This window comes from Ylistrum balloti, unplaced genomic scaffold, assembly GCF_031769215.1.
Source record: "Ylistrum balloti isolate Yb309-2 unplaced genomic scaffold, AGI_CSIRO_Ybal_v1 Utg370158, whole genome shotgun sequence".
NCBI lineage: Eukaryota > Metazoa > Mollusca > Bivalvia > Pectinida > Pectinidae > Ylistrum > Ylistrum balloti.
Window position 1 is genome coordinate 99,781 of NW_026782155.1, and position 26,418 is coordinate 126,198.

A 26,418-nucleotide genomic window follows, 5' to 3' on the forward strand; every position below is an offset into this window, starting at 1 on the left:
CAACTTGATGGAGACATGAGGTTGTATATACCTGGACAGTAACATATGTCAACAACTGTATATACCTGGAAAGTGACACATGTCAACAACTGTATATCACAATTTGATGAAGACATGAGGTTGTATATACCTGGATAGTGACACATGTCAGCAACTGTAAGTCACAACCTGATGTAGACATGAGGTTGTATATACCTGGACTGTGACACATGTCAACAACTGTATATCACAACTAGATGTTGACATGAGCTTGTTTATACCTGGACTGTGACACATGTCAACAACTGTATATCACAATTTGATGAAGACATGAAGTTGTATATACCTGGATAGTGACACATGTAAGCAACTGTATATTACAACATGATGGAGACATGGAAACAAGTAAATAGGCTAATAAAGTGTTTCTGTAATACAAAATAAGTGACAACTGTCGACTGTTAGAAGTACCTGCTGGGTAGTTTAATGGTGTGGACTTTACACCAGGTGCAATTGATCAAAATCTACCACATGTACTATGTGATGTTACATAATCACAGTCGTGATGGAATAAGAGTGAAATAGACATCTGCTTGTGATGTGATGAGCTTCTTAATTCTCGAGTACATCAATGGGAATAAGTAGTGTTCAGCATTTGTGAAATGTTGTAAGATAATGAACAATAATAAATTGTTATTGAGGTTTGGTGTTAATGTTGTTACATCACAGATACTAAATCTGTTTTTGTTCTTCTTGACATCTCTTAAGTCAGCCTCACAGAAAGCACTTTACCCATCTGGATAGGTAATTCATTGCTGATCTGACCTGACCCCAAAGCTCTATTGACAGTTGCTTTTAAATCTATCCAAGAAAATATTTAAGAGAAATAATTCAAACTTACCGGAAGAGGTGGAAATTCCTGGAATTTTTACATTCTGTATTGAAAGAACTGATTGCTTGCTGTATGTTGTTTATTTCACTAAAACTCTTGGAATATATTATTTATTTTATTTCATATTTTTATTATACTGAAATAATTTGATAACTTGTAAATTAATTTTTGCAGGGATGAGATTTTCGCACTTTTTTTATCGGGTATTAACACATCTGGTATCCTATGCACTTCATAAATACAGTGCATACCATCACAAGACAACTTGTTAATTTCCAAGTATCCGAGGGTATTGTAACACTTTGTTTGGAAGTAAGGGATTAAATGATAAATAATACATAGTTTTTTTTACATGGTTTTACAGTATACTACAGTTTATGAGCATAAGTTGTTATCAAATCTCTTTCAATTATACTGGTACTTGATTAATCATTGATCACATATTTGACATCCAAAATTTTTCAAAATTTATGCATCCTCTGATAATCTAGAGAAATTTTAATTCATTAAACTTTTTTTTTTTTTTTTTTTTCTTTCCATTTAAAGTTGTACAAATAACAGCTATACAGTCATTTTATCCTACTAGGTAATACCTTGCTATTTTCAATCATTTAAATTTATTTCATATGATCTTCCCTGTTGTCTTTCACTTCTTCTGAAGATCTATAATGCTCAGAGTCATTATATTTTCTCTTATGAATTCTCTTGGATCATATTTAGTTTTCATGATAAAATGTCTTTATAATTAACAGAAAATGATAAGAAACGGCTACTTCCAAATGTGCTCTAATAAATGAAATTGCTCCACATTTAAGGCCATTGAAATAGAAAGTAGAAAAAACTTGAAAGTTTCATTATTGTGCTTCGGTAAATACATTTCAAAATGATCAAGGTTTCAAAGTAAACATTGTCGTTCTCTTTAAATACTATGTTGGGGAAACGGGCTCTCGATTTTCGTTTCGTCAATTAAATTGCTGAAGATTTCTTTTATTAACATGAATTATCTCCCCTTAGCCTTGATATTAATGAATTGGTTTATTACCTCTTTTAGTAAAATATATTATCAAATAAATGAACATAATTATCTATGTTCATCAATCATTATATGATGGAAAGTTTTGACCTTGAAAATGTGACATTGGAATGTGTACTGTTTTAACACGTGTTGGCGGTGAAGTGCGTTGTCTTGGTAACAACAGCCAGGTTCCCTCGAGCGTCTGCTACTTACATCAAGCAATTTATGATGGTTGTCAATTTCGAGGTCTTTTTCATTTCCTGTATCAAAACATGACCTTTGACCCCTGAAAGTTATGCGTATGCGAGACGCTCTTTTGGAGAGATGCATATTGGCTTAGCGTGTGTACAATTAACTAATGAGTGTTGATAGCCTAAACAAATGTTCAGTCGCCAAGGTAATGAGGACTAGTGTGTCTGGTAGCTACACAATGCAGTGGTATCTCGCTGTACATAATTTGGAAGGAACTTGCCGCTTTCAATATGTAATACCGTTACAACAAAGAGGTACAACCCAAAAGAAAAAAAAAGTGATTATAGCAGAACTTCAGATTTCTATGAAACCCTTTGACATCGAAAATTGTAATCGCTCCATAGTTTTTTGTTTTGTTCATTTCTGAAACTTCCGAAGAACTCATGATACCATCTGTTCATTATTATGTGACACGAGATTCCCAAGCGAGTAAGGTCATTGTGGAGAAGACTCGTTTCTTTTGCTCAATCCTTCTGCTTAACTGAGTGTATTGAATTGGGGGGAAACTTATGTAAAAAAAAGGAAACAATGATTGGCGTTCTTGAATTACAGCCTTGTAAAGAAGAGAAAGTTTTCATGGGAATAATTTTACACATTCATCGAAAATACTTTATAAATATGTCACCCTATTGCTCTGTGTAAATAATATCAAACTATCACGGATATATAAAATAGTCAGGATTCTCATGGCCCTGTGTCGGTCCTTCGGGCCAGTAACTTCACTTCAGGGTACGTCACTGCTCTGACCCGCGGGGATGTTTGTGTCACCGGAACACGTGTACCAGGCTTTACAACAACACCGATAAAGAGATACGCCGGCTGATAAAGGCTGCCGAAACATGGTTACTAACTCGCTCAGAAAGGCCCTCATCTGCTTCTTTATCTAAATCAGCGATGAACTTGTGTTAACTCAATGTAAGTGACATGTATATTATAAATAAATAAACAATAATGTTTACCATTTTACGTCAGAACTAAAGTCAACGTCAAATACCCGTAATAGAACATATTCGTCGACGCTGGAACCTCGACACCGACCTGGCATACTGTAAAACATAAAATGTTCGTGAGTTTTGTTTTCGTGGTTTAAGCCTTATACATCCTTTCGAGGATAACTTTTTTCGTCGATGTCAAATAAATGTACATATTTCATCTTAAGCCTAATTCGTAAATTTTATTGTTGGTTATATCTATAGCAATGAAAACAGCACAGGTTTTGTGTATAACGAATATCTCACGTTGTTAAGTATTAATCCGACCAATGTTTTATGAGTGGCGCCAGAAAAACGAACAGAAGGCTGCATTTGTGTAACAATACTAGTATGGATTGACCCAACTTTCCAAAACTAAGGCATGGAAGAAAACTTATTCTTCAAAGACTTTCGCAGTATTCTAATGCTGTAGAATTTCTCCATGCGTCTAATGTTTTTAGATGGAAGAGTTAAGAGAAATTCCGATTTTGTAATGATCCTTTACATAAGTAACCTCTCAATGTTTTAGCATTGATGTTTTTGTTACATGGTACATAGCAACATTAAGGCTAACTGCCAATCCCGATATTCGAGGGAAACAGCCGAGATTTTGGCGTTTGCAGGTAGAGGGGGTAAACCATGCCCAATATTCTTAATTCTGTGATGTTACCAGGGGTAAAAGGGTCAGATCGGGCTACATGACGGAGTTAGTCGCAGTCATGGTAACCAAAGCTATTACAAATTATTCATTTTGGCCGTTTAAGTTTTTCCTTGGTAACCAATGCCCGTCTTGTTGCTAAGTAGGCACGGGGTTAAATAGACAAACACCATTTGTTTGTAGTTAAATAAACCATCCTGCCAGGTTTCTGTTTATAAACAAGGGCTCATATGTATTAACAATGAGTACAAATGGACATCGCCAAGATCAGGCATTCGTCTCGCAGTTCCGGAAAATCTGCCCTTCTGTTTTTGTGCTTGAATAATGCGCCGTACTGTTTGACCAGCTAGCGTTAGCCTCGGGTAACTTCGGTTTATAGAAAGAGTAGAACACAAATACGTGACATTTATAGATATGTAAATCAGCAGATCATTTGTCACACGATCACGTTACAGAGGTATAGAAATCACAAATACTACATCTTGTAACGATTTTCCCCAAACATTCAGAGAGGCCGAAATGACACATTTGTGTATCCGAAGCCATATTAGAATTTCTCTGGCTTAACAGAGGTTAAACCCACAGTTTCCATAGCCAAGTCGTGTAATATATGTTATAATTTATTCTCCAGACCCTGTGAGCACATTCACGAAAGATGCTAATATTAATTGGTTAATACAAAATTATGAACGGAAAATATGCTGTATATCTCGTGTACAGTGCTCGTCGGTAAATCTTAACATACGGAATTCATATAGACGAGAAGACTCTAGACAGACCAAATGACGAAAACCTGTCATATTTCCTCAGAACTCTTTACCGACGTCATCTTACATCGATCATTCATCAGAAAAGGAAAAGGTCTATACTAAAGGTTTCCATAGTGACGACATGACCTTGTTTGAGGTTAGCACGTGCTAGACAGACTATCGGAATAGTAGCCGATTCCGCGCACGTCATCACGGATCAAAATAAACACCCCTTGCCACCTTAATAAGACCATCTGTTTCTTGTATGCTTGGTGCATTTCTGCCGAGGGCCTATAGAGTGAGATTTTCCGAGATTGTGGACTGTTTCATACAGACGATTGAAGAGTGCGGTTAGGGCAAAACTATATAACTATTTTGATCATAATTCGAACTTCCTTATCATCAAGCTAATTGTTTTTATATGATCCGTGCACTGGATCGAACTATTTGATCTTAAAGTGTTTTCTTTTAAAGTACATTAAGAATTTTATTTACCATTTAATAAAGCTTCGATAAAACGAAAATGTGGGACTCATTAAGAAATATCTAAGATTATTGGATGGGAGGCTGCTTTCCTAATGCTATAATAAACAATTGACATTACCAATACAAAGTACAAATACGATGTTAAGTCCGATCAGTACGTGTTTCAGGTTCGAAGGTCAAGGTCAAGGCCAACATTACTATTTAAAGAAAAGCATTAACGAATTAAAAAACATAACCCTAAAGACTTGATGTTTGAAATTATCAAAGTTTATAGAAAAGTAAATTACACTACTCCCTCGGATTAGTCCGTGTTTCGGGTTCCATAGATCGCAAGTGGTGATGGTTACTTGTCAACAGCTACTATGACAACTCAACGATCACATTATACTGAGCTCTACGTACATAAAACCGTTAGAGCTGTACGCCATTAAAAAACAGTGGTTATATATGATTTGACTTCTTTGATTTTTCGCTCAGATAGGATACGAAGTCTACAACTTCACTGTAAGGCCACTTCAAAATGAAAGGGAAAAAAATGGAAAAACCCAATCCAATTTATGTACTTTAAAGCACGGGACTAAATTTGTTCGTCGCTCTTTCCGGAAGTATGTACGCCAATCTAGACACACTTTTCTTTCTATTAGTTTTTAATTTATATTTACCAAACAGACCTCTCGTTTGGAGAGAATTTATGATGGACAATTTGTTCTTTGTGGCTGTTTGTAGCTTAATCTTTTACACCTGACACACGCTCAATCCGTTTCTATTATTATAAACATCACATAACATCCGGTTATACTACTTTCGGATCTTGAAGAGCATTTCGCTTTCAGCATAGATTGAATTAGGAACATTTTTTGTATCAATGACGTAACTGAATAGATTAAAGGCAATTTCAAACAAATCTTATTGGCTCTCCAACTGATCTGTAGGACGCTTTTAGACTTTTAGATCCACGTGCACGGCATGTGGAATTCAAACGCGTTGGCATTGTACAGAAAGAATGAATTTCTTTGGATTAAATTCATTTGATGTTTGTGCGGTTACTTTCTATTTTTGAGGCTTTTATGGAGAATCGAAATTGACCGCCGTTAGAGATGACCCAACCGTCATGTAAGGACATGACTATATCTCCGGCACGTAATTCACGCGCGTTCATACACATTTGATAAAACTTTTCGGAATACAAAGGAATGAACTACATGCATGGCCCCGTGGTAGTAATACAGGTACGTCGCTGAGGTACATAACCCCCTGTACGGATAATTTGTACCACGTTTTGCTTTTTATCTGAAAACATAAAGCAAGTTTAGTGATAGATTTACACCTGTTATCTATTACCTGACACAATGATTTTCTTCTACTTTTAGCATATTGGTTTAACGGTCTCAAAATGGTGGGTGTTTATGTTTAAATGTGTTTCTTTATTTTGTTAATGGACCTGTGACCACCGTGAATAGTCTTTGTTCTATAGAGGCGCATTCTCCATTTGGTTACTCATCATTGAACTACATGCGGGACGCCCATCGCGTACTGTACAGAGCACTTGCGGGAAGGGGTGGCAAATGTCTTGCCGAAGACAACATGACAACAAAGAAACCCAGATATGTTTGTCACTTGCTTCATTAGAGGAAGAATTGCTATAAGGGGTTGATACAGAGACATTTTTTGTCCACTGAAACTAAGAGTACGGAAGTATTTGTTTTATATCGGTAGTATAAACATATCTTTTTACGCCAACTCAAATGTACAGATAATTTTGTATCGTCCGTGCATATACTGGGAAATGATACACCTGTTGTAATCCTTTGTATGTCGTATGAGATGACAAATCTCTTCTGAAGAAATGGATGGGATGAGTTCTTCTGTACCTTTTTGACTGGACATAGAAAAAAATCGAAATACATATTCTGTCTCCTTTGGACTATTGGGATCTTATCTTCTTCTTTCTTTCCTGTTCATGCTATCTTTATTTGCTTTTTGACGGTGTCTTCCTAAACACGCATCCTCACGTGACACTACTTTTTTGTGGTGACGTAAACCCCTCCACAAAGAGAATTGTCTCGTTTCTGTCAGTGGCGTAACTTCCGTGCATTCTTGCATTCTAAAACATGCACAAAAAATATCCGGCTTCGATATTTTGTGTCATTTTTTAAAAACATTTATCATACGATCGGGTATTTCGGATTCATTTTCTGCTTATCTAACTTTTCCCCCATATACAATGGTAATCTTAAGATATTGAATGTATACTAAATTACAGCGTTTTTTATCAGGTGACCCGTCTTTCCCTTCCACGCCACCCCATTCCCCCGATCCCTGAGCATGCCAAAGGATCGATACCTTGCTACGCCACTGCTCGTTCGTCTTAAAGATAATTTAATGTGAGCTATCTGACTTTGTAACGTCATTGTCCAAAGAATGTTGCCTGTTTCTTTTTTTAATAATTAAAAAGTGACATTCACACCTATTTCTCGAACACCAAAACAGGTGACCTTGAAATCTCACCAAGCTTGACCTTGACTAAACGTCACGTATAGCACGGATTATTTCCGTAAATGTAATTAGAACTACACTCTGGCCCAACTTTGCATTGGAAATGTGTTTTATGATGTATAGGGGAAACATGCGAAATGAATTCAAAGCACGTGATGTGTCGCAGCAGACAGTGAATATCTGACATAGCGCGTACTATTATATGTTGTATTCTGGGAGGTTTGTTCGCCACTGAGGAATGCCTCTCCAATAATGACGGTATTTTCTTATGTTCCGCCCGAATTGTACAATAAACTTCCCCGCCGGCCGCTCGTGGATAATCCTATGTGCCTAGACAGCATTTCGTGTATTCCTATTCCGGTCTGGAGATTGATGATGTAATATCTCATTACCTCCCCTCCCCCCCCCCCCCAGCCAACCAACCCCACCCCCAACCCCCCTGCATAATTATCATTATCACATATATTTTTTGTCCTTCTAGCTAGGATTCGTCAGTGTTTTGAAACCTTGGAGGGGGCTGAGGAAAATCCAAAGTGATCCAAGGAATAGTCACAATTTATATAGGAAGATGTGCTAGACACGTTAGGTTATATGAATGTGCCAAAACAAGACCTTTGTTTCCCTTTGTTTTAGGGACTTGGGATCGTGGTTTGTCAAGTCCCTGTGAACGAGTCACTCGGTAGATATAATGCAGACTAGCATCGTGGCCCTGTGTTTGATTCATGTTCTTAGATATGTGAAGTGCAGTAGTTAATGCAGATAGTGTAGACGTTCACACCAATGGACAGGATCGGTCCGCAGAAGTAGCCACCTGTTTCAATAAAAACACGTGCATTTCAACTCCCGTGGTCGCAGCGAGTCTTGGCAACAGTATGAATATCCAAACTTAACATGCATAATGTATATATAGAGTATCGTCGAGGGTATATTGCTTTCGACCCAGAACGCACGCACCGATCGTACCGTAATTTGAGATTACCATATTTTTTACGAAATGTACATAAGAGACGGAACGCAATCGAATCAGCACATGTTATATTTAGATAAAGACAGCCGTTGTTACGTCATGTATCAAGATTTACGTCATGTCGGCTATTTATACACATGAATTATCGTTTCCCGACAACAGTCTACTTTCTGTTTGCCCATATATTACAGGAATAAACGCGACTGGTGGGTCTTCCGTGTGTCAACCAGGACATGCAGTATTCAAAATATATACGGTTTTCTCTCCCACCATCATGCACGCTGGTGTTCGCGTGCGCCTTTATTATCTATGACGTCATTTGGCAATTGATATTAATTAGCTCTGACGTTCAGTACGAAAAAGAACAAATCTGAAATCTGACAGTGCCTCGCGTATAATACTACCAGATGTGTTGCTTGCGCTTAATGCTACCAGATGCATGTTTTCTCAGAGGGGGAGGGACTGGGAGTGAAACAGTAAGCGATCGTGAGGCCTAGAAGGCACTAGAGATTAGGAGGAGGCGGGAAAATGACATAAGTCATTTTGAACAGACAAGGAAGTAGGAACAACCTGTTTGAAAACCGGTGATGACGGTGAACACACAGAACACTGCATACGGAACGTAACGAGATGTTCCGATTGTCGAGGATGGGAAGGATATTGGGGATCTTCCGACAGGGGGAATCAAGGATAGTACGAACACCAGGTGTGAATGAGGATATGTGAAAGAACGGGAAGTATTTATTATAGATGGACAGGATCTACACAGACTCACACGACGGGAGGGGGTGGGAGCATAGACGAAGACATAGTGGAGTGCAAAATGGATATATAAGAGAATATTATCACGTGAGATATAATACGCGTCCGGTAATATTACACAATAACAAATCCCCCGGTATGGTGCACGTGATATGCAATATGCATGTTTGCACAATCTCGGACGATGCACGTGCATTACGGAACTATTGTCTATCGTCTGCCTGGCTTGTCTGATGTGCATTGACTTAGTGTATACGTTCCTGTGTCATAATTGTTGCCGCTGTCTACACCGAGTGCTAGATATGCATATTATAGCAAGGTCACGATAAAACAAGCACGTGCGTTTGATCAGAATCGGTAAATAAGTGTTCATATCTAATTACATTGCGGCATTCTGATAGATATTTGATAGTCATATTTTGCATCATTTTTATGACCTTAGGAAATAACCTTGTGTATGTTGATGAACTAATTGTTCTGTCTTACATACGGCACTGTCTTGTAGAATGCCTTTTGCAAAATGTGCTACATGTCATGTGAAACCTCCTGCATCAATGGACGTTAAAGAGGCCGAAATTGATTTGCAGCTCATTCCAAGCAGCACTTGAGAAGTGTTGTAATATGTTGTAATATAATGGGGTAGCAAATAATTTTCCAAAGTTTGGATGTTTTTTTCTGTCCTGTTTGCTCTTTCTTTCTGTTGGCTGGTTTGTTTTATTGTTTTTCCTCCCTTGTCACCTGTTCTCATTCGTAAAAGCTTAAAAAGCAAACATGCGTTTTAGTATCGTAAAATTCATTTCAATACATATGCATTGCTCATTCAGTTTCCTTTTCAGGAGCATGCGTAGTCAATGTACATACGTAATCGTCATGTTTTTTTGTTACTGGAAACGGAAAGTTTAAGATCGGGCATGGGCATATCATTTATATTTATCTCCGCTTCTAAACAACATGGCAGCTTCGATGTTCATTTAACTTTCGAAATCTCCAATTGTGTATGCTTTTAATACCAACAAATCGTCAAGGACACGGTCTTTTACCCAACAGCGACAAAGCCAGAGTTCCAACCCCAATTGTTTTCTAAAACAGTTGTATTCTAACAATAATCATCTGCTGTGTTGAATCTAAAATATTCAAGTTGGGCGTTTACAAACATTAGAAGAATACGCCGATCTGTGGATAGTTAGGTGTACTGAGTACGATCTATGCTATCTCACCGTGACTCCTCACTTTCTTAAAACAATTGTGTACTCTGTGTGAGTATCGAAATCAGCAGCAATTAATATTCTATTATGAATAGCAGACATGGTGGGTTATTTGGGCGACCTTTGACCGGGTACGTTGCACATCTCTGATTTGAAGTAGAATCTGAGATTAAATGTAAATACCAATAAAAGAATATTAGTTATACTCGTCACTGAATCGATAACGAGGTCCATGTATCTACAAACAACAGAAACTGTAGCTGTTGAGAATGAGTATTTGCATAACAGCTCTTTGTCTCGGATCAATACGAAGTGTCCCTCTGTCGCAAACATTATGAAACGTATTTTTGTCATCTGGTTACTGACAGGGAACTATCCCTTACGAAATCGCCGTTTTTGTCGAAGCGCGTGACGGAGCCGCGTTATTTGTTAAAAAATATTAGAAATTTGAGTGCATTTTTCATCCTGTTTATAAATTGAAATTGTTTATTATTAGCTCGAAACTGAAGCTGTTTCTTAACGGAGGGTACCTTTGCACGGAGTTAAAAAAATGACTGTCTGTGTCTCGTCCGCTGAAAATTCTTTTAGACTTGGCACAAATATCGATATATCATCAGTTGATGACGATGTGTATTGAGCGTGCAGGTTATTTTTTCACCTTTTGTTTTCCATGAATTAGATTAAATAACATCAGTGATAATATGAATATCTACTTCAAATTGTTTAAATGAATACTACAACATTCAAATTAGACAGGCTATGTGCGCCATCTTGAAAACCAGATAAATACATAGAAATCTAGAGCACAGGCGTTCAGTTGTTTACAAGCCGCCATTTTGAAATGTTGTCTCCGGACCGCTTAATGGCACTCTTTATAACAACAACGTTTAAAAACTACATATAACTATAAAAAAAAACTTTCTATTTTCACTACAAAATGATGTATTTTCATTTCTTTCAGTGATAATGGTATTTTCACAGAAAAAATGTTCCTATTTTCACCAAAATGATATCGCTATTTTCAATAGTACTATTACTTTACTACATTATAGCTACCAAATTGTTCCCAAAAAACTATAAATGACTTTTTTATCCCATAGCTTTGGTTTGAAAATGTACTTACATGTGAAATATACAAATAAGATTTTTTTTCATCTTGAAATAAAAAATCAGTGAAATAACTTTATAATTAGGTTATATCAAGCTTTTAGCTGACACTAAGTTTTACTAATTGTCTTTGAGACGCCTACAGAGAACCCTAAAAAGACTAGAAGTGTGTGAGAAAAATTATCATGTTAAACAGTTATAGTAAATTACAATGAAAAAAAAATCATATCGGTGTTTACCCTAGAGTTGTCGCTGAATCGTAGCGAAATGCCAAACTTTATATTTTATCTAAATTACAAAGATATATTTTGATATACATGTATATTATGTAGAATTTTAGCTATATCGTGTTATTTCTGGAGTGCTTATTTGAGAATTTTGAAAATTGAATTAATACAAAAGCAGATTTTTAACCTGTTTTAACGTATTTGCTTATTTGAAATTCGATATAGCTATCGAGATAAGAATATATAGGCATAAAACTAAACTAATTGGTCTTACAACAATGGGACGATTCGTCCGCCTTAAATGACAATAGACGAGTTGTCGTAAATACACAAAGCGTCCTTGGCTACGAATGGTGTACCAACTTCTTTGTATTTGAATCCATGCGATGTCCTGAGCTAATAGGTGAAATCGTTGATATATGACTATCTGAATACATCGATCTGGGTAAGGTTATCCGTAATGTTAACAACGGGGGTGTAGTAAACAGTGTCCAACTCTGTGTGTAGGCCAGTTACAGTCAAGCTAAACCGCCATGGAAGGGCGGGAAAATGGAGTATTCTTTATTCTGTTATTATCCTTGGTAAATCCTCAGTGATCAATAATAATTGAAAAATGCAGACGATACAATGTTTATTGATAAAAAAACAATTCTTAAATTTCCTATCCTTTGTTAAAAGCACAATATAACGTGTATCGCTTGTATTCGTTACTATATATTCAGTATATGTGCTCTCTTTTGCATCGCCTCCGTGGCCCAATGGATAAGGCACCGGCCTCCTAAGCCGGGGATTGCGGGTTCGAGTCCCGCCGGAGGTTTTTGTCTTCAGCTATTTTTTTCCCAACATTTTTTAAATCGATAGATAATATATTACCACTGATAAGTAAAATAATTCGATTTAATTTCACAAATTTAATTAACACAAAATAATATATCTTTTTATAACTATTTTTTATTTTTTAAATGAGTACACAAAAACAACCTCAAGATGAATAACAACTAAATATATACCCAATTAAATACTTAGGAAAAAACCCTCCTCAAACCAGCCCTATTATACACAGCACAGATAGCTTAGTAGAGGAAATAGGAGTGGTGTCGATCATGGTCTAATGCTATCAAGTAAACAGGTCTATAAACTACCTCGTGAAAAAGGGACAGGTAAATTTAAGTTTGTTTGTCTGGTTGTCTCCCCATCAGCAGCCAGTGTAAATCTGAGATAAGGTCTCCATGAAACAGCCGGTGACTACCTCAATGAACAACATACGAGAGGCTGGTCAAATGTCCGCCCAAAGCGATAAAGGTGAAGTGTCTTGGCCATGGACACACCAATCCGGTAATTTCTCAGCTCCTTAGAAACACAAACCGCCACTTATTATCGACAAACGTTAAATAGCACAGTAGTGTTTTTCTCCAATAAAAATGTTATGTATCAATCTCATCAAGAGGTTAAAACTGTATCGACTGTCTGTAATAAGTTATATATCTCTATCTGCCTACACTGGTGAAAATGGTGTCATATGATACTCCCGACTGCTGTATAATTCAGTCTCTAACGAGGTGATCGAAGCGTCATGTCCCGAACCTTCCATCCGAGTATTACATATCACGTGATCAGACTTCAATCGGTTTCCAATCTGTCTCGCCGTGCCTGGCGCCTTTATTGACTAATATTATCAATTTCCCCCTTTTTATCACCAGTATGTTTATCAGTAAAGCAATTCCGCAATCCGATTCAAGTTAAAGTACGGTAACACATTTACATATATTCTGTCCCATGGGAGATGTTTCCGTGCAACGACTACTAAATGTTTCGGAGTATATTTCAGAAAATTGATATTTTGCCTCCGTTGGTAATATGAATATATCTTCAGTCGTTTAGAAATATAAAACTTTGTGGTTATTTTCCAGACACGCACACACCATTCCATAAATTCAATACCAGGAGAGCAATTTTAAAAACGGGAGAGTTAGAATGGAGAGGAATAAATGTCAGACTTTGTTTGTTTGTAATTAAGACGTCATGACGAGGTAAAAACCCGGAGACCCTTGCCTTTTACTGGTACCAATCATAGACAGATTACCGACCAGACATTTTTTATTAGTATTTTTGTTTGTTTTGTTTGTTTTAAACAAAGTTGGTATCATTTGAAATGAATTTCAAAGTAAAACGATGAATGAGAAATGGCTCTCAGTAAAATTTCATGTTATTGGAATACAAAAGGGAATATCTGTTGAAAATTGACATGAAAAATAAAAAAAAAGGAAAAAAAAAATAAAAAATATATATTTTTAAGTCAAATAAAATAATGATAAAAAAAAACCAATTAACCAAGCAATCAACAAACAAAAATTGTTGATGTTAAAATCTTGTGTTAAAAGCATGATGATAGGATAAGATCTTGTGTAAAAGGTATGATGATATTATAAGATCTTGTGTTAAAAGCATGATGATAGGATAAGATCTTGTGTAAAAGGTATGATGATAGGATAAGATGATGATGATAGGATAAGATCTTGTGTTAAAAGCATGATGATAGGATAAGATCTTGTGTTAAAGGCATGATGATATTATAAGATCTTGTGTTAAAAGCATGATGATAGGATAAGATCTTGTGTAAAAGGCAAGATGATAGGATATAATCTTGTGTTAAAAGCATGATAGGATAAGACTTAATGTTAGAGTCATGATGATAGGATAAGATCTTGTGTTAAAGGCATGATGATAGGATAAGATCTTGTGTAAAAAAGCATGATGAGATGATACGATCTTGTGCTAAAAGGCAAGATGATAGGATAAGATCTTGTGTTAAAGGCATGATGATAGGATAAGATCTTGTGTTAAAGGCATGATGATAGGATAAGATCTTGTGTAAAAGGTATGATGATAGAATAAGATCTGGTGTTAAAGACATGATGATAGGATAAGATCTTGTGTTAAAGGCATGATGATAGGATAAGATCTTGTGTTAAAGGCATGATGATAGGATGAGATCTTGTATTAAAGGTATGGTGATAGGATAAGGCTCTTGTGTTAAAGGCATGATGATAGGATAAGATCTTGTGTTAAAGGCATGATGATAGGATAAGGCTCTTGTGTTAAAGGTATGATGATAGGATAAGATCTTGTGTAAATAGCATAATGATAGAATAAAGATCTTGTGTTATAAGATCTTGTGTAAAAGGTATGATGATAGAATAAGATCTTGTGTTAAAGGCATGATTGTGTTAAAAGCATGATGATAGGATAAGATCTTGTGTTAAAGGCATGATGATATTATAAGATCTTGTGTTAAAAGCATGATGATAGGATAAGATCTTGTGTAAAAGGTATGATGATATTATAAGATCTTGTGTTAAAAGCATGATGATAGGATAAGATCTTGTGTTAAAGGCATGATGATAGGATAAGATCTGGTGTGAAAGGCATGATGATAGGATAAGATCTGGTGTTAAAGGCATGATGATAGGATAAGATCTTGTGTTAAAGGCATGATGATAGGATAAGATCTTGTGTTAAAAGCATGATGATAGGATAAGATCTTGTGTTAAAAGCATGATGATAGGATAAGATCTTGTGTTAAAAGCATGATGATAGGATAAGATCTTGTGTTAAAGGCATGATGATAGGATAAGATCTTGTGTTAAAAGCATGATGATAGGATAAGATCTTGTGTTAAAGGAAAGAGGTAAGGATAAGATCTTGATGATAGGATAAGATCTTGTGTTAAAGGCATGATGATAGGATAAGATCTTGTGTTAAAGGCATGATGATTGAATAAGATCTTGTGTAAATAGCATGATGATAGGATAAGATCTTGTGCTAAAAGGCAAGATGATAGGATAAAATCTTGTGTTAAAGGCATGATGATAGGATAAGATCTTGTGTTAAAGGCATGATGATAGGATAAGATCTTGTGTTAAAGGCATGATGATAGTATATAGAATATGATCCTGTGTTAAAGGCATGATGATAGGATAAGATCTTGTGTAAATAGCATGATGATAGGATAAGATCTTGTGTTAAAAGCTTGATGATAGGATAAGATCTTGTGTTAAAGGCATGATGATTGAAGATCTTGTTTAAATAGCATGATGATTGAATAAGATCTTGTGTAAATAGCATGATGCTAGGATAAGATCTTGTGTAAAAGGTATGATGATAGGATAAGATCTTGTGTTAAAAGCATGATGATAGGATAAGATCTTGTGCTAAAAGGCAAGATGATATTATAAGATCTTGTGTTAAAAGCATGATGATAGGATAAGATCTTGTGTAAAAGGCATGATGATAGGATAAGATCTTGTGTTATAAGATCTTGTGTAAAAAGCATGATGATAGGATAAGATCTTGTGTAAAAGGCATGATGATAGGATAAGATCTTGTGTAAAAAGCATGATGATAGGATAAGATCTTGTGTTAAAGGCATGATGATAGGATAAGATCTTGTGATAGGATAAGATCTTGTATCTTGTGTTAAAAGCATGATGATAGGATAAGATCTTGTGCTAAAAGGCAAGATGATATTATAAGATCTTGTGTTAAAAGCATGATGATAGGATAAGATCTTGTGCTAAAAGGCAAGATGATATTAGAAGATCTTGTGTTAAAAGCATGATGATAGGAAGGGAAAGGGACGAGGTTCTGTGAATTAAGACGGGGAAGGGAGTAAGAGAGTAAGGGAGTTCCTGATATATTGAATCAGGGAAGGAGTGGGAAAGAGATATTTCTCGTGTATGAGGAAGGAAACAGGAAGTCGAAAGGAGACGTTGTCTTCTGTTTAAGATCTGGAAAGGGAGTGGGAAAGAGATGTGGTCCCATGGAAAAGGAAGGGAAAGGGAAGAGGCCTATATATTGCGCTATATCGAAAAGAATTCATTCTAAACAAATTATTAAAAAAAACCCAAACCAAATGATAAGAAAATGTTAGCCATAGCATCTATATTTTCAGAAGTGACCAGGGATAACGGATCACACAAGTCAAAACAATTGTAAATTAGCTCAGATGAACCACACGATAAGTATAAGACCTACTTTAATTAGTTTGAATTGTCTTCATAAAACAACACCTTTATCTTTTACAAATTGGAGCAAATATAGAACTTCCCCTTCTCCTCTTCCTCCTCCTTTCCTCCCTCTCTCCCTCCCTCCTTCTGCAATTCGTTTTCATTTCCACTCTCAATCTTTCATCTATATGTGAGTCTCTTTCTGTGCTATGGTACCCTCCGATCCCCCTCCCCCTCCATTCCTTTTTCTCTCGTTTTCTTTTAACTCCAATCTCTCACCTCCTCCACACGTTAAGCTTTTAACAAGATATTGCCCCACACCTGGAACACGTGTATGTACCTATCCATGTTAAGGCTGTGGATGCTGGGTGCATGAAATACCTACCGAGTCTACAATTCCCGCACTGGGGTCACGTGACTCCTGTAAAGACGTTTGACGTCACGCGAATGCTTTAATATGACGTGTATGTCTTTCGTCAACTAATTTGTTTTACAGGTGTGACGTCCATTGTATACACGTGTATGGGGAGCTGGCTGTCTTCCATCAAAGTTATTTTTCCTTCGAGCCATATCTACCCTGACCGACCCGATATACACTAATCCGTGTTCCTTCTTTGAACAATTACCCCCTGGATAGCCCTCCTGTAGGGAATTGGTATTTTTTATATCTTGCTACCGGTAAAAGCATGTTGGAAGACTGTAATAAATAAATAGTTAAATAAATAGCACTTTGATATAATATTATGACACTAATTTTATCATTTATATATTCGTTTTGCTTCCGCCTACAGCATTAAAAAAGAGACTTATAAACGTTTATAAGAACAGTTCAAAACCAGGGGAGATCACCAAGCAGAGAAAAGTAATTGTAAAAACTCCCGGACTTGTAGCCAGCCTACTCTTTGATATTAGAAGCTCATTCCATTATACTTACGCTTGATATACAAAAAAAGGTTAATTTATAGACATTTTACACGACACATTACATGCATCTGACTTTTTTTTCCACATATCCGACGTTTTTTGACATTATAAACAAAATTATTTCACAAATATATTATCAATGCGACTCTCATTCATTATACGCCATACTTCCTCAAATACAATATTCCCTTTCTGCAATCATACGTTATCCTCTCTTTTATATCAATTATAATTGAGGTTAGCGATCTAATACACGTGGTATGTGTTAGAGTTATTGCCCCTTATCGGTTTTTAATCGACGTTGTTAGTACCACAGATGTGGTTCTGTACCATTCAAATAAACCCTCCGCGTTTCTTACACAAAAAGTTATTTTTGCTTTTTCACTTACAGGAGAAAATTCTTTACAAGCGAACGATGTACATACAAAATTAGGTAGCATACCCTCTTAAGACAAACAGACAAACTACTTCAACATAAAACTCTTTCATTTCCGTACTCCATCTAATCCACACTTCCAAAATAACGACCTGCTCGTATCATCAGCTCGTCTTCCTGCCGAATACTTTTGAAATAGAAAAGAATGACATATTGAGATCATTAAGTCTTCCTCTTAAGAGTAGCTGGCACTCGGTCTCCCTTCCCTTTAACACATCCCTCACTTTACAGTAGGGTCTTAATTCCCTCACTGATATGATCAGCCTAATCTTGCTAAAGCTAGGTCTCGGTCATGTCTGATTTGCACGTGCGATGCACGAGCGCATTCTGACTGACAGGGCGATAGACATCTCCTCCAATACGGCTTTATTACTCAAGAAATGTATAAATTATACCGACTGGAGTGCGTCACGTGACCGCGAATTATTTATAACTCAATATCTCTATTTATATCTATGGCTTTCATAACTTCGGTGCTCCCTCCGATCCGGAGACTTGCCGCTTTGAGTATACTATGTCTCGTGTTTACGTCATCTCCACGTTGTCTGTCTGACATCACAAACGCATTCTGCTGTCGAACTGATGACGCGAATTCGAAACAATAACCAGAACCCTCTCGTGCTCCGGACCAATATTAAGTTTAATTTGTCTTTATTTTTGGCTAATCAACACATTTACATTTATGACATTTGTCTCCCTTTCTCAACGATTACATTGACCTATAAACATTAGAAATCCGTATACCGAAATGTTGTCTCTTTTGTTGTTTCCTATCAAACAGTTGATAAATCACCATAACAAATCAACAGAAATGCTGTGGTGATACTGGCCTTTATCTTTGAAGTCAATTGCATTTACATAATTTTGTTTAATCATTTACATCTTATTTATCTATCCATACATTGATTAAAAGGGAGACAAGAACAACCACATAGCGATATATGAAGGTTAAATGATCCTTTCACATATTAAATGAGGGGAGGTAACTCAAACACTAAAATCTTCTGCGAAACTTTCTGTCGTAAAAATAATTGTATTCAGACCGGTCTGATATTCGGGTTGACCGCAAAGGCTTTTTACTACATATACGCTATTTGCAATTTTATTCACAAAGTTAAATTTCCTCGTTTTTAGATTTTAAGAAAATGAAAAAAAGAATGGAAGAACCAAACAAATATTATGTAAAGGATAGTGAATCCAGCCATCTTTATACTACAGGTATATTTTTTCTTTTATCTTAGACAAACATAGTGATCAGGCTCAATTCACGCGCATTCGCACAACTGTTCCATCTTTAGAGGGAGTGTCATCTAATGCCACTCATTCAAAATACACGTGTATTACTTTTTTATATGAAATATCCAGATAAGATAGACAAAGGAAACATCGACTCTATTCCTCATCGCGGCGCAACTGTTGTACATGGCTCATGTAAGGTTTACACGTGTATTACGTAACAAGAGGCGTGAAACCTCAAGGTCACGAGATCGTAATATCAAGGTCAACATTTGAAGTTTTACCAGTTTTAGGGGAGAACCGCGATGACTGATACTCTTGTGGTATTTGTTTATTTTTCCTTTTTTCTCTCAAGATGATGGGGAAGTGAACAGATGACATGCAGGGAAAATATGTTTCGTGTTATACAAGCAGTGAGGCGCCAAAGAGGAAATCGAGCCATCAAGCGGCAAAATTCTCAAATGGACAATTGTCAATTAGCTGTAACAGCACAGGGAAACTCTGTACTAATTTTAAATGTGATTAGTGATATACCGAGGCTCATGCGATGAAACGAGTTAGTGGCGTTGTAAAAAATTATTTTATTAAACAATGAGGCTCCATTAAGGGGATAAGCAACGCGTGGTATAAATATCCGGATTAACGGGTCCGGTTGATCGAGATTCCGTACATCGTCTACCACTTACGACGCCATAATTGAAACTTATCTTATTTTCCTTAGAATAATTATCTGGAATAACGAGCCATTAATTCGGATAACTGGTGAATTACTTTCCGAATAAATGAAATTACGGATTGACAAATCACCTTAAATCAGAAAACAGAAAATATGTTATTCGTCAAACTTCCGTTCCTATCAGCTTATGTTGTTTCATGTCCGTTCGTCTTTTTTCAAATATATTTTTCTGAACTTTCTTTTTCATCGAACCATTTAATATTATTGTCAACCTTAAAGAAAATTGTATGACACTACGCAAGCAATAAACTTATCATTTACATCGTTATAAATTAGAAGATTGTGATACCCTATTTTCCTTTTTGACCCTGGCGCCCTATGCATAAAGGGAGGTAATCTACACGATGAATTTTGTAAGAGGGTTAACCACCGGGAAAAAACCAAGCAAACGTTGAACAAGAGAGGTGAACAAGAGAGGTGACGACAAGCAAAGCAAATAAACTTTCCTGATTTATGTAGTGTATCCTCTTTAAAGAATTCAGTTGAATACGTTTTCTTGTAAGAATGTATGGGAAAGACGGTACGAAATACATTTTATCTGTACTAAGATGAAATTCCCTTAAGATCAATTTCAAAGTGCTTATGAACTGTTTTTATTTTTGACGTAAGAATCACCATAATATAATTGAAAGAATGACCTTTAGGCATCTGTGACGTGTTTCCCATCACTGTTATATCTGGGGCGTATAATGCCTCGGTATGTGGTGATTCTGTTTTATTGGGGCAAAATTAATGTTATCACTGAATATGTCGACAGGCATTCGCGAGCCAGATCTTACCGATATGAAATCGCCGAGAGAAAGTACTCATCACAACCTCACATGATAGTGTGCGATGATGGCGTCAAGATTTGCGATCTCTCGACATAACTTATCTATTCGTTGTATCTGAGTCAAGGTGACCACCTCGTGCCATGCGCGTGCTCTACCTTCATCAAGATTGTCAAGAAATTCGGTGAATATATATTGATAAAGTAGGTGATCGACACCTATGGGATATTTGTATGATAATTCAAATAAACAAAATCAAGTTCCGTTAAACGAATATAGCCAAATCTCCATCTGGCTACATGTAGATCACGTGACCTGCTCTAAACCAATCTGTTGGGGCTTATTTTGGGACAGTTAGACGGAATTCCTTACAAATACTACTGTTGAGATCGACAACAAGTTCTGTATAAAATATCTTTGTCAATCTTGAACTATTTCTAACTATCTATCTTAACGTAGCTCTCAGACCCGAACGTACCATTGTAATCTTTGAACCACCTTCAGCTATTTGTTTTGACCTTGACCTCTGACCCGGATGTACTCGAACCATGACCCGAATGTAACTTAAGAAATTGTCATTGTTGGTTTCTATACGACCGATAACGCATAACCGATGACTGTACTATTAAAAAATATGCACTCAAACTTCACATCTGAAATCCAACCGGATACCAGAAAAAAATCCCCTAAAAATTTGGCATTCGAATGCTGCAACTGTCACACCGAGTAATCAGTGGTAATCTTATTTTGGCGCTGTTCACGCTGAAGACAACGCGATAAAACCTAATTCCGCTAAATACACTGACTGTATGACGTAAATATAAATACAAATACAAATTCGCTATATGGCCAGAATTTATGTTGCGCCAGTTTCTTATTTGAGCCGCACTGAACGAAAATAACACTGAATATTTTCATATAACTTCGCCTTTCATAAACTATAGGTTCTGTGATATTTGATGTCCTTGTCTCATTGTAATGTCTATGTCTGTGCTTCATTTGACGTCAGACGCTCTTTTTTACGTATCTGGGTCAAAGGTCACAGAAATGACGACAACGCCTTTGAAAAGGGAGGAAAACCGATATCTTGGCATTCTATATATGGAACTTTAATTGATATAAAAAGAATATACATCGTAAGAGAAAAAACATCTTTATAGCCTTCTAAAGTGTTTAATATGGTTGTTTGATTACAAGTAAGATAAAACCGCCCTTCTATACACAGTCCATTAAGTTTGTCTCTTTAATATCCATGCAGAGAGTAAAAGTCGTCGTATTTCAATTGTGTACAAAAATTCCAGTCGCAAGCTGATGTATAAAATTTGTGTAAGACTACATGTAAAAAGAGAAGCGGTTGTTGTAAGACAGACTGCCAACTAACCCATTTATTCGCACTGAGAATGATTCCTTCCATTCCAATGTGCCTTCTGCCCCTATTTCGTCTTCAAGAGAGTGAATGCAAACTGATTCTTGTTTCTCTATGGTTGACATTCAACTGTAAACGAACGATAAGGACTTGTTCACCCATTATCTATATTTAAATGGACAGAGGGGATGGGGGAGGGGGTGTGTAGTAAGCCAGTTGGGACATTTCTGCATGGTAACGCTATAAAACCCCTGTCAGAATCAAACAAAGAGTTGAACTTCAGTGCGCTCTTCGCAATTATGTCACATGTATACGTAAAAACCAAATACTGTACTTAAGACGGCACAGAACAGAGTAGAAAACTAGCTTACACAATGTACTTTATTTGGCCGCTGCATACTTTCACTTGTAGATAAAAAAAGTTTAGTAAAAAATCAACAATTTATGATTTTTCAAACAAACAACGTGATCAATTATTTCCCGCGTACACCAGTTTTGTTTTGTTTTTTTCGAACACGTTTCCATGGCCTGATATTGACATTGTAAACTCCGAGTTTGTTTACAAAGCAACGTTCAAACATTTCGTCTAGCATTTATTAGAAAAAGGTCTAAATGGCAAACCACATTCCAACCAACAAATAAAACAATGAATTTTATTACCATTCCGGTCCCAGTTTTTAACATATGGAAGGAACGCGACTTCTGTGCACTCACGTTCCCGGAATACGAGTGTGTGAAGTATTGTCAACTTCTTAACACATCTAGTTGGAAATTCATTCTCTAACAGTTTTAATATTAGATAAAAGTTTAAAGTAACGAAACATGAACCAGGATAACAAAGAACATCTCCAGTTCTTATAGGTAAATGCTTGTATACACAACCCTTTATTTCAAAGCGTTTAGATTTTGAAATTTGGCTATTTAAGATAACACAAAAAGAGCTTAGACATAGAGTAACATCAGACGTGTTTTAAGATGACTATTTGGTGTTACATTAACTTGATACAGCTAATAGTTACTATAGGGAATATCTGCACGTGCCAAGGTGTTAATTCCATGTGACGTCATCGCGAAACAAAAATCTTATTGACTATTATTGTACACGCCAAGATAGGCTATAAATACAGTGTATATCTTATTTCATCGAGGTGTTTTTATACCCAAGCGATTTTTAGAAATATGACTCCGCTGATTACGTTAGAGAATGTACGTATTACCAAAATATTTCTCCGACTGGGTTTTGTTTATAATCTCGAGGGCTTCAGTGTGTATTAGAGTTCTTAACTGTTGTGCTTAACATTCTCGAAGACTCGGGTAACCAGCGGGGCACTTCTCGTGAGGAGATGTTTCCTCGTAAAATCAGCTGTCGGTTGCAACATTTAGATGCAGGCGATTTTAGCTCGAATGACTGCATCAATAATCACGTGTGTTGCTATGTAACAAGGCACATTGTTGCGAATTGTTATCTGGAAGCGGCACCAGATTTGCTACACCGTCACAAAATATGTACATTGTAACGAAAATTAGACTGGGTACATGTTTATAGACTGGGTACATGTTTATAGACTGGGTACAAGGTTATAGACTAGGTACATGTTTATAGACTGGGTACATGTTTATAGACTGGGTACAAGGTTATAGACTGGGTACAAGGTTATAGACTAGGTACATGTTTATAGACTGGGTACATGTTTATAGACTGGGTACATGTTTATAGACTGGGTACAAGGTTATAGACTGGGTACATGTTTATAGACTGGGTACATGTTTATAGACTAGGTACATGTTTATAGACTAGGTACATGTTTATAGACTGGGTACATGTTTATAGACTGGGTACATGTTTATAGACTGGGTACATGTTTATAGACTGGGTACATGTTTATAGACTGGGTACATGTTTATAGACTGGGTACATGTTTATAGACTGGGTACATGTTTATAGACTAGGTACATGTTTATAGACTAGGTACATGTTTATAGACTGGGTACAAGGTTATAGACTAGGTACATGTTTATAGACTGGGTACATGTTTATAGACTAGGTACATGTTTATAGACTAGGTACATGTTTATAGACTAGGTACAAGGTTATAGACTGGGTACAAAGTTATAGACTAGGTACAAGGTTATAGACTAGGTACATGTTTATAGACTGGGTACATGTTTATAGACTAGGTACATGTTTATAGACTGGGTACAAGGTTATAGACTGGGTACATGTTTATAGACTGGGTACATGTTTATAGACTGTGCACAAGGTTATAGACTAGGTACATGTTTATAGACTGGGTACAAAGTTATAGACTGGGTACAAAGTTATAGACTAGGTACATGTTTATAGACTGTGCACAAGGTTATAGACTGGGTACATGTTTATAGACTGGGTACAAGGTTATAGACTAGGTACATGTTTATAGACTGTGCACAAGGTTATAGACTGGGTACATGTTTATAGACTGGGTACAAGGTTATAGACTGGGTACATGTTTATAGACTGTGCACAAGGTTATAGACTGGGTACAAAGTTATAGACTAGGTACATGTTTATAGACTGGGTACAAGGTTATAGACTGGGTACATGTTTATAGACTGGGTACAAGGTTATAGACTGGGTACAAGGTTATAGACTAGGTACATGTTTATAGACTGGGTACAAGGTTATAGACTAGGTACATGTTTATAGACTGGGTACATGTTTATAGACTGGGTACAAGGTTATAGACTGGGTACATGTTTATAGACTGGGTACATGTTTATAGACTAGGTACATGTTTATAGACTGGGTACAAGGTTATAGACTGGGTACAAAGTTATAGACTGGGTACAAAGTTATAGACTAGGTACATGTTTATAGACTAGGTACAAGGTTATAGACTAGGTACATGTTTATAGACTGGGTACAAGGTTATAGACTGGGTACATGTTTATAGACTGGGTACATGTTTATAGACTAGGTACATGTTTATAGACTAGGTACATGTTTATAGACTAGGTACATGTTTATAGACTGGGTACATGTTTATAGACTAGGTACATGTTTATAGACTAGGTACATGTTTATAGACTAGGTACATGTTTATAGACTGGGTACATGTTTATAGACTAGGTACATGTTTATAGACTAGGTACATGTTTATAGACTGGGTACATGTTTATAGACTGTGCACAAGGTTATAGACTAGGTACATGTTTATAGACTGGGTACAAGGTTATAGACTAGGTACATGTTTATAGACTGTGCACAAGGTTATAGACTGGGTACAAAGTTATAGACTAGGTACATGGTTATAGACTGGGTACATGTTTATAGACTAGGTACATGTTTATAGACTAGGTACATGTTTATAGACTAGGTACAAGGTTATAGACTAGGTACATGTTTATAGACTGGGTACATGTTTATAGACTGGGTACATGTTTATAGACTAGGTACATGTTTATAGACTAGGTACATGTTTATAGACTGGGTACATGTTTATAGACTGGGTACAAGGTTATAGACTGGGTACAAGGTTATGAAATAGGAACATCGTACTAGGTACTACTGTACTCTCAACATTTTCATAAATAATAAAACTTATCTTTTGATTATTATTATAACGATTTCTTATATTTTAAGAATCCAGCTCGATTTTATTATTCAATCATTGAACTAATGTATACATTTGGAAAACAGTGACAGCGTTTGATAATTTTCGAGGCATTCATCAGGGATCTGATAAGTGTCTCTTCTTTTCTATTCTGAAGAAAGAAAAATATTATCCCCGAATGTAAGATAGGAATCGGCCGAGAGTGATACTGATATACGTAATCGCGTTCTCCATGAAGGTGAGTATAAAATTATTTTCCAAATTCCCTACCACGACGTCACTGATTTCTCTCCGCCCGTTGAAAGGTTCGCTCCACGTGGTGTAGCAGATAAAATGCGAATTATCACGATTCTGGTAAATGACAAAGGCTACAAAATTAAACTGATAGAAGCAGCACACAGTGCAACTGCACCAAATGACGGTGTACAGTCGAAATATACGTTTAGGCCACTTTTGATGTTTAAATTTAACAGGAATTGCCGTTGCTATCGATTAGTTTCTTCAATTTGAAAACAAGATCCCTAAATCAGATAAAAGCCCTTAATGACAGAATGTATATATAGCCTGGTACTGGGAGATGTTACA

At 36.4% G+C, this 26,418-nt stretch overlaps 1 non-coding gene across 1 annotated transcript; it reads left to right on the plus strand.

Moving 5' to 3' along the window:
• The first annotated feature begins 12,510 nt into the window (after positions 1 to 12,510).
• Trnar-ccu (transfer RNA arginine (anticodon CCU)) lies at positions 12,511 to 12,583 on the plus strand. Its single transcript has one exon. It is a non-coding gene; the product is annotated as a tRNA-Arg (tRNA).
• Positions 12,584 to 26,418: the final 13,835 nt, after the last annotated feature.